The following is a 14,642-nucleotide window of genomic DNA, read 5'->3' as shown; positions in this document are numbered from 1 at the left end:
AATTATTAAAAAACTTACTTTTAATATATTTATTATAATTAACGTTATTATTTACCAAAATAATATAATCGTTATTATATTTAATAATCCCATTTTAAAACCATTTATATATTTTTAATTTATATATTTAAAATTTATAAACTTTATTAAAATTAACCGCGTATAAATACGAAATTAATTTTAAAAATTAAAGAAAAAAATAGATTTTTCTAATCGTAATAACCTTACCATAATCGGCTTTATAATAAACATTATTGCCCAAGCATTTTATTAAACTTTACCAAATAATATCTTTAATTTATTAAATAATAATACCAATAATAACGGTTATTAAAATAATAATAAAATATTTTTAAATATAATTAAATTTTTTAATTTATTACAATTAAATTTCCATTTTACTAATATTATTCCATTTAAAAAATATACCATTTATATAAATATTTTTACATTTATTTATCGTTTAAAAAAACTTATTTAATTTTAAAAAAAATATAAAATCAAAATAATATAATTTTCCTATTTACAACATATAATATAATAATAACTAATTATAAAACTTACTAATATAAAACAAAACGTTTTAATCATAAAAAATATAAAATATATTTGTAATAAATTTATTATAAAATTTTATAAATATTTAAATATAATATACCAAAACTTTAAAAAGTAATCGTTTACACTTTAAAACATAAAAAACGGAAAGTTTTTTTATCCATTTATTAATAATATTATTCATAATGTAAAAGTATACAATTATTTCTTAAAAAATTAATTAAAACATACTTTTAAAATTTTCGATTACAAAATTTAAAAACAATTAACCAAACTTATAACAAATATAATATTAAAACAATTTTTTAAATAAATAAATAAATAAAAATTTATTTTTTAACAAAAAATAAAATTAATTTATTTCTTTAATAAATATAATAAAAACAATTATAACAAATAAAATTTAATTTTCCCCCGCAATTAATATTAGTAAAAAAATTTAATTAATAACCAATTTAATTTTAATTAAAAGAATAATAAATAGTTTTATTAACTTTATTAAAAGAAAAATTATTAATAAAATTTTAATTAATTTATTAATTTTAAAAATAAAAATTAAAAATTAAATATAAATTAAAAAAATAGGAAATATTTTTAATCCTTTTAACTAAAAACCTATATAAATAATTTCGAAAAAAAATTTTATAATTTTAAAGATTATAATCCAAAAAAATATAAATATGTTAATAATAATAAAGATTTTAATATTATATTTTTTAAAAATATTTTAAATAATTTTAATTTTTTTTTAATAAATAACGATAATAAAAACGCAGTTAATTTCGGAATAACCGTCCAGAAATATAAGGCATTTAAATATAAAGTTTATAATAAATAAATTAGCAATTAAAATAAACTTTTTTATTATATTTAATAATAATATTTTAAATTTTTACCGAAAATATCTTTAATTAATAAAATAATAATAAATATATTAATTGAAAATTAATAAAATTTAACATTTATAATATTTAAAATATTACCTAACCAATTATATATTAAAAAAATTAATATTATCATTATTATAAACCTTATTTTTTTAGAATTTTATTTAATTAATAATATAATAAAAATTTTTGCTTTATTAAATAATTTACCAATATTAATTATAAAAAACCTTAATAATTTATTTAAAACTTTTAAGATATTATTTAAAATTAATATATTTATTATATAATTTTTAATTAATTTTTTTCCAAATATTGGAACCAATTTTATATATAAAATTAAAACGTATTTTAAATTTTATATTATTATATTTTTTAAAATAAAATATTAAAAAAATATTTATGTAAATATAAATTATATATATATTATTATAAATAAAGTATAAATATAACGTTATTATTTAAGTATTAAAATTTAAATAAAAGTAACGTTAATATTTATATAAAAAATTACTTTAAATTATATTATAATATTAAAATATATAATTATAAGATTTTATTTTAAAGAAATATATAATAATTAATTTATTATAATAATATTTTTGTAAAAAATTATTTTTATTAATAATTTCATTTTTTATATATTATTAAAAATTAATATTTTTAATATTAAATAAATTAATATCTTTTTTTTAAAAAAAATAATAATTATCTAATTTTATAAAATAATAATTCCTTTATTTATTATATTTAATTTAAAGAAATATAATAAAATATAAATTATTAATACTTATTATACAATTATAAAGCTATATTATTATAAATATTTCGATATTAATTAAAAAACCAATTTTGGCCAAAATTTAATTTTTAAATTAATTAATAATTAAATAATTTATTTTATATTTTTAATAAATAATAAATATAAATAAATAATTATTTATAATAATTTTTTAAAACCTATTATTATTTTTAAAAATATATTTATAAAATATTTTATTTTAATAAATTAAAAATATAAAAAATATTATATTATAAATAATAAAATTATTAAATTTATTATTTAAAAACTTAGATTTTTTAAATATAATAACCAAATATTTAATTTATTTACCAAATTTATTTTTAAAATAATTAAATTTATAAAATATTTTATTAAAATTATTATTTATAAAAACTTTAATTATTTTAAAAAATTTAATAAATTATATAATATAATTACCAAGTTTAAAGATATATTTAAAAATAAAAAACTTATATATATTTATAATAATAAATTACTAATTATTAATTTTAAATTTAATTAAAAAAAACTTATTTTAAAAAAATATAAATTTTATATTATTAATATTAAAAATTAAAAAATTATTAATAAAATAATCAATAAATTTATTAAATAAAAATAATTTTATTAAAATTAAAAATTAATTCCTTTTTTTATACCAGTTTTTATCGTTTATAAAAATATTTTTATTTTTAAAAAAAAAAATAAAATTAAAAAAAAAAGTTATATAATTATTAATATTTACATTATAAATATAATAATATTAAATAATAAATATTTTATAAAATTTTAAGAATTTATATTAACCAAATTTTATAAAAAACTATTTGGTTTAATATTAAACGCATTTTCATTTTATTATTAATAGTAAAATTATTTAAAAATTTAATAAGTTTTAATAATTATTATAATATAAAGTTAATATATTTTTAACATTTTAATTATAAAATATAAAAATAATAACGTTTATATATAATAATAAATAAATATTATTTTTAAACCGATTAAAAATATAAACGTTTATTATAATAATATTTATATTATATTAAAAATAATTAACGTTTATATAAATAATTTTAAAACTATATTTATTATTATAAAATTATAAAATATATTTATTAAACCAAATAAATTTTTTATTAAATTTTCTAATAATATTATATTTAATTAATTAATTAATTTTTTTAATTTTTTAATTATAAAAGAAAAATTTACGGCTATTATTAAAATTATATTTTTAAATTTTTTAAAAAATTTAAAAACATTTATTAACCTTGTAAAATACATATAAAGCAATATTTTATAATATACCTAATTTATAAAATCCTTTAAAAAACGAAAAATTTTTTTATTTTATTTAAATTTGCAATTAATTTTTTTTAAATAAAAATATAAAAAATAAATATTATATATTACTATTAAAATATTTTTTAAAAAAAAATTTACATTTTTTTATAATATTAAAAATATATTAATAAAATATATAATTTTTTATTTTTTTTTTTCGATAAAAATATTATATATTAACTTTAACGTTTTAAAAATTAATATTAACATTTACGTTTATTATATCGTAAAAAATATTTTACCAAAACTTTTTAAAAATAATAAATTAATTATATATGCTTTTTATACCGCAATTAAACCGATTATATTTTTTTCTAAAACTTTTACCGCTATTAAAAAAAAATACTAACCAATAAAAATAAAAATTTTAAACTTTATTTAAATTTTTAAAAAAATATAATAATATATTATTATTACTTAAAAAAAAGTTTATTTTTTTATAAATTATAAAACCATTTTTAATATAATAAAACATTCCAACCTTATTAATTTTATAATAATAAATAATAAAAATTTATATTTTATAAAAATTTTTAAATATATTTTTAAATTTATTTATATAATTTTATATAAATCTAATAAATTATATATTATATTAAACATATTATTTCGTTTATTAATAAACAATTTTTTAAAAAAATAATTAAACCTTTAACCCGGAAATTTAAACATTTTTTCAAATAATTTTAATAAATATTAAACATTATTTACTTAATTATAATTAAATAATTTATAAACTTTATTTAAAAAAACTTTACTAATAATATAATTAATATTTTTAAAATTTAATAATAATCTTTTTATTTTATAAAACGTTTAAAATATTACATTAATTTAAATTGCCTTAAAATTTAAAATAAAAATATAATAAAAATATTACTAAAATTTTAAATAATAAATAATTTTTAATATTATTAACGCTAACAAATGCTTTAATTTTTAAAATGTAATAAATCTTTTATTTCATTTATAAAACAGCTTTATTTAAAAATATAATAAAATTTATAATAAATTTTACATTTTATAAAATTATTATATAAAAATATTTAAAATAATATATAAATCCAATTATTTTAAATATAATTAATTGAAAAATTATTTATAATTATTTATTTTTAATTAAAAAAAATTTACAAAATATATAAAATTATATTTAAAATATATAATATTACGTTTATAAATATATAAACCTTATAAATTATTATAATTTATTATTAAACTGCTTTATCTTTTTTATATAATCACTTTAAATATAACTTTTAATTTTTTTAAAAATTAAAAAAATTATAATATATTTAACATTATTATAAATAAATTTATAAAATCGATAATTTTAATTGTTAGAAAATATAATTATAATATTTTTAAATAAATTAAAATTTTTAACAGTTAATTATTTAACGTAAAATAAAAACTACTAAAAATCATTATATTAAATAAAAACCTTAAATTTTTATTAAAATTTTAAAAAACATTTTAAACTATTTATAAAATAAAATTATTATATATAATAATATATTACCTTTAAATAAATAAATAAACCAAAAAATTTATCTTTTTTATAAAGTTTTATTTTCGTTATTATTTCCAAAATTTTAAAAATATAATAATATAAAAATATTACCTACCCTGTTTTTAATATAAATTAAATTTAATAAAATTATTAACAATAAAAACTAATCTTTTTAAAATATTATATAAATTTTTGCTAAATTTAATAACTTAATTTTTTAACGCATAATATTAATTTTTACCGCTAATAAAAATAAATATTTATAATGTAATTACCGTAATAAATATATTTATAAAACATTATTATAATAAAAAATATAAACTTATATTTTTCTAAATAAAATAACAAATTTTTTTACATCTTTACAAAAACTATAATATTTTAATAATAATAATTTTTAACCGTAAATTTAATTAATAATATGCTAAACTTTTTAAAATTATTAAATAAATTAATCGTTTTATTTATTATTTTAATTTTTTATAAAATTTTAAAATTTATAATATAATTTTTATAAACTATTTTAAACCAATTTTTTTAATAAACATTTTTAAACATTAATTACTATATATAAAAAAAATATTATTAAAAACCTACCACTATAAAATTATTAATAAAAACAAAAATAAAAATAAATATTTTATAAAATATATTAAACTTAACAACAAATATACATAATAATTATTAAAAAAAAAAATAAAAAAAAATTTCGAAAAACTTTTAACAAACTATAAATTAAAACATAAAATTTAACATTAATTATAATATTTTAATAAACTATAATTAACTTTTTTAACAAAACTATTTTTAACATTTTTATTAAAAAACAATTATATTATTTAAATAAATTATTATTATAATATAATAAAAACATTACATTTTTTTTTTAAAAATAGCAATTATTATAAATAAAAACCCACATTAACCCCACATACGTATCTACATATATTATTAAAGCTAACATTTTACAAATGCCTTGAAAAACCTCTCTAATACATCTTCATCTCAACCATAATTATTATAAGCCTATAACATCTTTAAATCCCGGGCGCCTGGCTTCGCAAGTCTTGGCACCGCTCCCGCTACGCTTACGTTCCCCAGACCCGGGTTTCATTCCATCCGTTTGATTCTTTATTAATAGTTTCGTCACATCGTAACGAACTTCTTGGACCTCCGCAGGATTCCCTCAGGATACGCCAATCTTTCCAGATTAACAACTTTCATGTTTTCAATAAGGCCTCAACAGCAATACGATGTCCGCTCGATCGATGGTTGCCATCATGTTATCTACTTCATTTATACCGACCTATCGATTTTCGAAACACGATGTCGTGAAAGACCGTATATACCAAAATCGTCGGATAATTGCTACTGTGTGGATCTCGGAGATACTACTTACAACCACCAGACATTAAGAGGATGGATCGGTTCACGGGATCTTCTCTCTCCATCCCACTATCAAAGTGTTTCATAACAGTTACGACATGACTGGCCACCATAGCCATTCAAGACACGACGCACTTAAAGCCGTCTATCTCCAATCCCCGTAGCCGCCTAGTCTAGCAAATAGGCGAGCGGGAAAGCTCTGTTGGTGTTTTCTACGGTGACGTGTAGGTCGTGGAGACTATCTATAGCACAAATAAGCGTTGGACGAACTCCTCCCAACTACCGGCGATGTAAAGAGGGGGAGCTAAGGCTACGTTAACTCGCTTACCGCGTGCTCTCGCAGCTTGGTGCCTCGAGTTGGGGTTGTGCTACCTGAGAGAGAAAATAAGCCGGCAGTGTTGTAATCAACGGAAGCATCCCCAGAGTAGCACAACGCCATCGAATTAGTAGGTACGTAAATGAGCAGATTATCAGCTCTCATAACGTGGCTAGACTTGCTCTGCCTCATTTTATCCTAAGCGGTGTAAGCTTATTCCTTACAGCCCGAGGGTCGCATACTTCTTCCTTTCGAAGCATCGAAATGTTCCCTTGCTGTTTTCTGCTGCCTACACGGACCCCGAGCTCCGATCGCCAGATGTGCCAAAATCTTGGAAATGCATAAGAAGGATCTAGATGACATAGCCGGATGGGAGGTAAGCACGTAGTGTAGAGGGCTTATATATGCCTAGTTAAATAGCTACGAGTGGCGATGCTCTAGTACAAGAGCCTTCATACGAAACGGTGCTGCTCTCGTTCTAAAGATCGCCGTCGACGCGTCTTTTAAGGAATAGGATGCGGTCTAGAAGAGCTTGCTAATGTAGACTTTGAACCACCCGGAGTTATGTGTCTGCCTAATACGACGCCATCTCCCCCCTTATCGACTACCCATGCGGCCTCGTTGGTTCCAATGTGGTCGCTTCTGAACATATCATCTAGGGATTTTACATTGCCTCTCGGACGCGCGTAGTGCATAGGGCCAAGTAGATAGCCGACTATCCCTTTCATCAAAAACCTTGTACACTTTATGGGCCTTTTCTCGTACATGCGTAGCCCGGCCGGCTATGCTGAGGCTCGCCCGTGCTAAAAACCTTTAACAGCTTTTGTCTCCAGAATTAGAGCGAAGGCTCGCTGAAATTTGCATTGGTGTTACCGAAGCTTCTTATTAGATATTATTCCATCATGTGTGGAAAAGGGGCTTCTTACATCCGCTACGTGTTACTCCTGATACTTGAACTTGCTTTGCTATCTTTTAGTTTCGCCTATGTCCTGGTGGTACAATGCCAATTACGTAGCAGTAAGGCCAACTGAAAGCGTATAGCCGTAACGGACTGTAGCAAGATTCGCATAGCTCAACAGCAATACTTATAGGTTTAGATAAAATATGGATACAATCCTTAGACAGATGTAGTTGGTTCTATATATTCTACGATAGAGCTTCTAGACGTTAGGTATATTTATAACTACGAGTTCGGAAGCTTGTCAAATTTCTAGCTGTCGAAGGATAAAGACTTGGATGCTTTATTTTTTATTATTTTTTTCCATGGTGGATCTTGTCCCCAATGACCGTTCATCTTGATTTAAGACTGGCCATGTTGAAGCTTACACTTCTGGGGGATATCAGGGGATTTTAGGATGCTTCTGGTGGTTCTTCCACCCCCCAAAACTCTTAACCCTCAACACAGCCCCTTGAGAGAAGTCCTTGCGAATCTTTCGTCTTACTTCAAAGTCCTAGCTCTTCTTATGGAATACTGGAGCCTGTTCAAGACAGATTGGAGAGGCCGACTGCGTGCTTTGATCCTGATCGCGGCTCTTACGTCAAGAAAGGCAGAGACTGCAGCAGTTGCGAGGCCTTAACCGTCTTTTTCGGTAAATCTATCTGCAAGTTCTGCGTCCGATGCATACCAAGATATGGAAGACGAAGCAACGCAAGTATCCAAGATTCTTCTCTTCAGTTGCGAACATTCCCAATCTTAGTCTTAAAATTTCTTATTGCTTTTAAAATGTCAACCATAAGAGTGGCTTCTGGGGATCCTTCCAGCCGTTGAACCTTCAATTTATTTGCACATTTTCCACCACCCCTAGAACCATTCAAGTAGCACGTCAATTTTCCACAGACTTTAGCATATCTTTTCGGAACCATTAAAGATCTCTTATGTCAGTCGATATTCTGGCTCTGTCTACTTTAAGGAGGTATTCTAAACGTCACATAGCGTCATCTATACGCTTTTAGGTGACTGAGCGTACTGTTATCTACCTAGATAGTCTTCACGCCATTAGACATAAACGAATTCATCGCCATCGTCGAGTAGGACCTGCCAATCACCCGCCTTCTCAGCAATCTTCTATTTAGCCACAGAAGCTGCTGTAACATAGAACTTGATATTGGGAGAGACCTTGGCAGGCTTGTCGTCCTTGGCAGCTTCGCAGAATACCTTTGCTTGAGCCAAATTGGAACTCCTGGAATTGGTGCAGGAAACAAGATCAAGATAAGTCTTGTCGAGTGCAATGTTCTGTGATTCGAGCTTGTTCAGAGTTTTGGTGACTTTGACAGAGTTAGGGCCGGCTACGACAGGGGACAATGACCCTAAGTCTAAGCAAAATACCTTGGCACATGTATCACCGGGGTCGGCTTCAAGCCGGTTCTCAATCGTCTCGTTGATTTACTTGTGGTCGATACAGAGGGTGACACTGTAGGACCCCGTCCGCGCATACCATGTCTCTACTCCAAGCGAATAAGCTTATTTGACCTTATAGGCGCTATGCAAAGAAGGCTAGGTTTCTAGATAGACTATTTCTATGCTAACAGCAAGGTACCAAAGCACTGAACACGCAAGAGGCGAATATATAATAAAGACGCTCTCCAGGGAAACTCTAGAAAAACTTGGATTATCTTTCGACCAGAGTTCGTAAGGTTAGTAATTCTGGTACAACCCTGTTCATAGGCTTTCTCCGTATTGACAGTATAGTACTGTCAGGGTATTATGGGTCAGGGGTAGCTAACAGGGGTCTATCTACTATATAAGAGGATAGAAGGCCAGGCGTTACAAGATCAATACCATTATTACTTGGTCTACCTATCCTAGACACTCACTCTGTGTATGACATTAATCAACGGGTATAAATCCTGACAAGTACATTCCAACATCCTAGAGTCATACTGTCCTGGGACCTCTCCCACCGGTATATTTTGGATGAAATTAAACCTAAAGCCTATTACATTCTTTACCATACCCAGAACGTCAACTTGTTCCTTGCATCTACTTTTAAAGATAAGTTACCTCTTCTAAATTCAAACAACCTCTTATAAGTTCTCAACTTCGAAATCTATGCGAAGATCCTACAACACTTATCTGACAATTTCATCGCTGTGATGAAACTCTAAACATACCTCTGCATACCGGGAACATTCTCAATTATAGATGCCTCCAGAATCCGAACACAAAGGTACGTTATACACGGCACCGAGCAGTCTGCTCCCGTTTCTATCGATGCACACTCTACTAACCTAGAAACATATCTAGATTTGACATTATTCAGCCTCGAGGTTGGTGGTGCCACGAGGTGGAACCAAACAACATGGAAACAACTTTGTTGTTCCGCGAGGAACTCTAACCTAACTACGAGTCTACTTCTAATACTGAACATGTCCTTTGTTCTAGATGTCTCATCTAGAATCCTGACAGGTGGACATATGAAGCTCATGCACCATTCTGCTGCGCAGCGAAAGCCTGTAGTAAGTCGTCTTAGGTACCTAAGTAACATCTAGGTTGAATGATTAGTACTGACCGACCGCTCATCTTCCCTAGGTATTGCAAGACTTGCTCAATTCCCATAGGCGCGCCAGAGTCATTCTAGGAGACACATTCTAATTTCATTTGAATGAATAAGTCTTGTTCTTCTAATTGAAGTGGTTGCCTACCTAAGTTGAGTAGTTAGACAGGCAGGTATGTTTTGTCCGAGTGATAGTTTTGCATTTCTTCTCACTTACCCACCCGCACAATACTGTACAATTTTACTCACCTGCACAATCCCACCCACCTACTTCATAATATTCGTCCGTGCCTGTTTGTACAAGTTGACTAACCCAACGAAGATTATGCTGACTAACGCGCCCGCGATGCGCGACTCGCCCGATTCGACCGGAAGCGCGGTGGTGGAGATGCGTAACCTGCGAGCCGAAGTAAACCCGGAGATGTATATGGGCGAACCACTCTCGACATACTCCGAGAGACCCATCGCGCCTGATCCTTGATCACCCCCCGCGCCAAGCCTTTTGACGGAAGACCCACGGTCCTTGGCGGTGCCCACTCCGTCTTCTCACACTAATTCCCCGCCCCGCCATCTTTAAACAGCGGCGATCCTCCTAGTGTCCCTTTCCACGACCTGAGGCGCTATATAAATTGCAACCGCATGAGGTATGACTTGTCCATATGCGTTGGGCCTCCGGGGCTCGACGGCACTTTGCACAGCTGTCTATGCTGCAACACCACAGTCCATGCATTTGATGATTGCCCTAGGCGAACCTCATGAACCATGACCTCAGGTATTACCGCCTAGTCTTACTCAGGGGTCGCCGAGCTCCTATCAGCACCCGACAGGACTACCTCGGGATGGCAGCCAGCCGCGCTCCTTCTGAATTTTACCCATGGACGCGAGCGTACGCTAGAGATATTCCCCCTTCTATTATATTTGCTAGTCACGACTACTCACGTAATGATCCCAGAGTACTACCCTTAGACCCAGTGACGGCAGACAGAGCCGTAATCCGGAGGACGCGGTGCTATGCCCTGAAATTACCAGTAACTATGCGACAGCTGGAATATCTCAACAGTGTGTATTCATACAATACGTCACTGCCGGATGATTCGTCCTCTTCTTCTAGCTAGGGGAACCACCAAAGACTGATTACAGGGCCACGCAATGCCGGAAAGATACAGAGCAACTTACATAAACTAACACTTTCCTTAACCGCAACATATTACTATAGGGCTACATACCCTCGTTTTAACATGGGTCTTACAGCTTATGGCCTATTACAGCCAAGCATTCTCCGCATTCAAGGCTGTCTCCTTGCCTTCAACGCCGTCCAATTTCACGGTGATGTCGCGTCGGCCGGAGAGCGTCTGGTTAAGTCATTGAAAATAGATGCCAAGATTTTGACAGGGATAAAGACGACAATGTTTCACAATCCTCGGCCGACGGACTCGAACTTCTAGGTCGAGTAGTCGAAAGCAAATGGAACAACAGGTTGGTGAGTCTGATGGCAGGGCAAATGATACTTTCAGTATGGATAGCCGGAGGCTTTCATAGTTAGCTTAGAGCTCCTCGCGTAACAAACAAGTTTTATCCATTCTTCTTGTTCTACCTCGTGATCTAGTAGCTCCTTTCTATCAGTCATCCCAACACATACCGCCTCAATGACCTAGACAAAGTCCAAAGCCCCCATCCCCTCTCCCGGTTATCCGTTGGCCTACATAAATAACGTACACAATCAAGGAGAGACTCAATATCCTCGTCTGCCGAGTTGTTTGCAAGATGTTGTGGCCGATCTGATTAATATGATAGGATAGTTGCCAGGACTACCAGCCAGTCAATCAAGGCTAGCAAAGTATCTTGCCATCTAATTCTGTAACTTGTTGCTGTGCCTACACTGGCGGATTGTTGTCATATCACTGGTAACTGTAGAAACATAGAGAACAATACAATAAATACCTATTTAATCTTAAATAGCGGTGCCTGACCTAAGTGCGAATGCTACAAGTTGTACTAGCTCTAAGAAAGCAAGTACCAAGTTCTTGTGGGGTCGCTGCTTTGGATTGAATGTCACTCATCTAGAAAGTGCTGCCTAAGATTCTGTACACTTCTAGGGGGTTTTTTTTTTTTTTTTTTTTAAACCCCTCAGTTCATCCCACACAATCCAACCTTTCTACAACCACGTTCCCTCTATTCTCTCTCGCAACAACATTACACTATCATCCTTCCCACTGCTGAGTTTCAAGTCAGACAACATAGCACTATGGACATTCAGACAGGAGAGTTCAAATATAGTGGGGGTGAGTTGATGGAGAAGCTGAAGACCTGTTGGCCGGACGCTTTCGCTCGCTCTCTAGGCGAGCGGCACCTATGCTCCGCTCTAGACATCATCCGATGGATGGTAGTGACACTATTGAAAGATGGAAGTTTCTTCGACAAGGGCACACGTCTAGGGCCGGTGCCATGTGCACTAACCGACTTCCCAATTCCAGAATTTTCTGATGCGCAAACGAGACGCCAATATGAAGAAAAGATCGCTTACGTCTATAGTCGTCTTGCTAAATTTGGAAGGAATGGCAATCCTCTAGACCTCTTCGATGTTCTCGAGAATAAGATGATGACCGAACAGTTTTGGTTCAACCGTCGTTACCTCATATACAAGACTACAGCATACGAAGATCGAGGCGAAGGTATACAGGAGATCAAGTTAAACGCCAAAGATATCGCGAAAGAGGGTCTCATACGAATAAAGTATCCCGAAGATCTCCCCATAGCCATCGAGAAAATATTATCACCCTCCGGGTGCGAAGGAACAGAGTATTCCAAATTCCACGCCCCAACGCCGCCCTTATTTATCCGCGTCTTTTGGGACAATGACCTGTGGGCTGCATTCGATAGGGGATCCCCGTTCGAAACCTTGCAGCAACTGACAGTAAAGTACAACGACATACGGGTCGAGGACAACGCTATTGTCTCATCACAGAGCTCGGCCTCCTATCGTCTTATCTGTCTTGCTAGAATTTCCCCACCTAACGAGGAACCTGTAGCGGTACACCTCTATAATTGCGATGGCAGCCACTTTTTACCCCCATATGGGAATGATAAAGACCAGAGCTGGTCTTGCAAGGAACCAGGAAAGTATTACCTAATGTATTACAAGTCCGACAGGCCACGATACAGGTCAGAAACCCGCTACCTAGCCGAACGCAAAGCCCCAGAGCCAGAGCACACCCGTAAGGAAAGGCAAGATACGAGCGAGTTCTTGAGACGAGAATTCACTTCAGAGAAACCCCTGAAAAAGATACAGGCTGCTTCGAGGGTCAAACAGCACGCCATCATACATGCTCCACGAGTTACATCGGCTGATAAATCAGTGCAGCACTCAGCGCCTAGTCCCCGACCTACCACCAATGCAAGCCCAGTGCCGCATCTAACGCCTGGCCCCCAAGTCATGACCAAGCCGATCTCAGTGCTGGATCCTGCGCCTACTGCCCTACCTGCAGCCAATCCAAGCCCAGTGTCGCATCTAACGCCTGGCCCCCAATTCATGATGAAGCCGACCTCGGTGCTGCATCCTGCGCCTGGTTCTCAGTCTGGCAGCAGTGTGTCTGGAGAGTCTAGACAGATTCGTCCTAATCCCACTTTACATGACAAGCATGGCCCCCTGAAGCGTGGACAACAGGACAAGGTGTTTCAGCAAAATATGCCTTCTAAATTGTCGCTGTCGACGGGTCCTTCACGGCCGGCCCGCGTAGTCCATTTTGAAGATATGGATGAAGATGAGGACGAAGGAGAGAACGAAGGAGAGAACGAAGGAGAGAACGAAGGAGAGAACGAAGGAGAGAACGAAGAGGAGAACAAAGGAGTAAAAGAAGAGGAGAACGAAGGGTGGGAGTATCAAGAGGCTCACATGCCTTCCGAGCAAGGTTTGCAGCAGCCAGCAGGTGCACCAAAGAGAAAGAGATTCGCTCGCGGTAAGGGGAGACGAAGAGGTCGCGCGAATATGCAACACGGGCCGAGAAATCGATACTGGTCAAGAGAACAGTCTAGGCCTAATAATGTTGACACGCACATTCCCGGGGACCGGCGAGGTCGCGACCGGCAATCAAGATCCCGATCACCAGCTCGTCACTCGCGGGACTATGACGATAGATATCGGCAGGAACAAGACTTGCGATCAAGATCTCGTCCTCGTCCTCGTTCTCCAAGTACCCACCCCCGGCAGTATAGGGATGGCGATTGGCAGGGACAAGACTCGCGATCGAGATCTGGTCCTCGTCCTCGTTCTCCGAGCACTCACTCCTGGGGGCGTAGGGATAGAGACCGGCAAGGACGAGACAGATCTCGTTCTCGTTCTCCAAGGGGTCGCACGGAT

Source organism: Daldinia loculata (assembly GCF_022478755.1).
Source record: "Daldinia loculata strain CBS 113971 unplaced genomic scaffold F4817scaffold_27, whole genome shotgun sequence".
In the NCBI taxonomy this organism is placed as follows: Eukaryota; Fungi; Ascomycota; class Sordariomycetes; order Xylariales; family Hypoxylaceae; genus Daldinia; species Daldinia loculata.
Note: the sequence above shows the minus strand (reverse complement) of the source record.